We start from the raw sequence: 2577 nt of genomic DNA on the forward strand, positions 1-2577 counted from the left end.
ATGTGTAGTTTTACATGTGTGAGTGTTTTACCTGTATATGTGTAGTTTTACATGTGTGAGTGTTTTACCTGCGTGTGTGTAGTTGCACTGCCCGTTGCCTGCTGCCCTCAGAGGCCAGAAGGAGGTGCCCTATTCCTCCTTACCTGTAATTCTGAGCCACCACGTGAGAGCTGGGAACCAAATCCTGGTTCTTTACAGTGGCAGTTAGTAATCTTAACTGCTGAGCCATCTCTCCTACCCCTATGTTCATTCCTTTAATGGAGTGGATCCATCTTACAGAGCACACTCTTGAAAAGGACAGAGAGGAGACATTTTGGAAAATTTACATGTCCAAAAAATGGACTCGGGTGTGACTGATAATTTGAGTTCTATCTTAAAACGTTTTAATCTCAGTTCTCTCTCTCCTGCTGCTGTGGAAGGTTGGTACTGGGCTCCCAGCTGACAATTCCAGTGGTACATTTGCCAATGACTACCTTGCCCTATAACCATCTAACCCTGAAGTCTCGTGTCTCTCTCCCGGGGCATTTCCTTTTAGCTGTCCTTTTGTAATTTCTTGCTATTTTCTCTTTTATCTTTCTGAGAACTTCTATTAGTCACATGTCTGCATCTGGGAAGATTCCTTCAATGTTCTTGTCTTTTCTTTCCTACTCTCCATTGGCATCTCTTAGGTCTAATCCGTGACTATTTCCCCCAATTACTGTTCTAATAATTCTCAAAGGAGCTTTTGATCCAGTTTGAGAAGGGATTGTGGGGGAGAAGGGCAGAGAGACTCTCTCACAATATCCAGGTGAGAAGTCACAGTGACTGGGATTGGGGGTTGGTGAAGTGCTGGGTTCCTAATCCCCCGAACTCCCTCTCACATGCCTACCTATCCCTCCCAGCAGAATGCTGCATTATCTTCCTTATCAATTAGGCAGCTGTCCTGCGCTGTGTCCAAACACACAGCGTTGCTGCTCAGTTTTCACTATGCAAAACTAGCAGCAGCCTCTTTGTAGAATCTGGTTACACTTCGATTTTTTGGCATCCAGGTAATGCTACTTGCAACCTTGTTGCCTTTGTATTGGTAACTGTAATGTTTGAACTCACTTTCCAAAAGGATTGTGTTTTTCTCATAAAAAAAATAACACAGTAGCCTCGTTGTTTAATCTACTTTGAGAGATACAACTCATTTTCACAAATTATCCGCTGGTTCATATCTGAAATACAGTTATACCATTCCCTTGTATTTTTATCTCTCTCTCTCTCTCTCTCTCTCTCTCACACACACACACACACACACACACACACACACGCCCATCTGTTCTCTGTCCCTTTTAAAGACACTGGGGTATCCGAATGTTCCCATTGGCAGTTCCTTTTCTTTTCCTTAACTTCTTTGATTTTGTTAACTGCTTGCAGTTAAATCCAGGAGAGCAGGCATATAGTTATAAAAACACATTCCCTTCATTAATTTACTAATGAGCCATTTCTTCACCATATCAACTGTGAGAATCTTGAAATAGATCTAGAAACATACACTTCTGATGTTCCTTACAATAAGCTGTAGGCTATGAGAAATCTATAGGAATCCAGATGGACATCCATGACTGGCATTTCAGCTCCATTTGACTCTGTACTGCGTGCTTGTTTCTGTCTCTGTGAAACAAGAGCAGGTGCTGTGGCAGTTCCCAAACACTAGCAGGTATAAAAATCACCTTGGAAGCCAGGCATGGCGGTACATGTCTTTAATCCCCGAACTCTGGAGGCAGAGGCAGGTGATCTCTGAGAGGTTAAGGCCAGCTTGGTCTCTGAGGTGAGTTTCAGTTCAGCCAGGGCTCTGTCACACAGAGAAAACCTGTCTCAGAAAAACAAAAACAAAAAAACCAACCAACCAAAGAAATCTGGCAATCTGGGAAATCTGACAAAACCAAGAGTTCTGTGGCCCCACAGTTCCAAGTCAGTCAAAGCTACAGTGCAGATATCTGTATTTTAAGCACATCTTCTCAAAGATGTAGACAGTGGTAGTTTGAGGACCATATACTTGGTTCCCCAAAGTATCTTAGCTGGTCCACCAAGACAAAATCAATCAAACAAACAAACACAGAAAAAAAGGAAAAGAAAGATGAAAGGCAGACAGACAGATAGACAGACAGAAAGCAAAGCCAAATAAGAGGATCCATTTGTAAAACAGAACCGTAGAGAGGAAGATTTGTATAAAACATCTGTGAGTATTCAGAGTTCCACTTGCTTAACTCATAATTTCTCCATGCCTGTAACTCTTCATAGAGACCAAAAGCCAGGGAAAGTAGGTTCACTGGCAGGGGCAGAGAGGTGGAGGGCAGAGGGGCAGAGGGGCAGAGGGGCAGAGGGGCAGAGGGGCAGAGGGGCAGAGCAGGAGTGGGTAGAGAGGCAGAGGGGTAGAGGAACAGAGGAACACAGAGAGAGGCAGAGGCAGAGAAAGAGGGGCAGAGGTGGAGGGGTAGGAACAGAGGCAGAGGTGCAGGGAGCAGAGGCAGAAGCAGAGGCAGAGAGGCAGAGGCAGAGGCAGAGGCAGAGGCAGAGGCAGAGGCAGAGGCAGAGGCAGAGGCAGAGGCAGAG

At 44.8% G+C, this 2577-nt stretch overlaps 1 protein-coding gene across 1 annotated transcript in view; it reads left to right on the forward strand.

Moving 5' to 3' along the window:
• The window catches only part of Slc5a8 (solute carrier family 5 member 8), a 41686-nt gene that overhangs the window by 36670 nt on the left and 2439 nt on the right, over positions 1-2577 (forward strand). The window lies entirely within an intron of this gene.

Source organism: Mus caroli, chromosome 10 (genome assembly GCF_900094665.2).
Source record: "Mus caroli chromosome 10, CAROLI_EIJ_v1.1, whole genome shotgun sequence".
In the NCBI taxonomy this organism is placed as follows: Eukaryota; Metazoa; Chordata; class Mammalia; order Rodentia; family Muridae; genus Mus; species Mus caroli.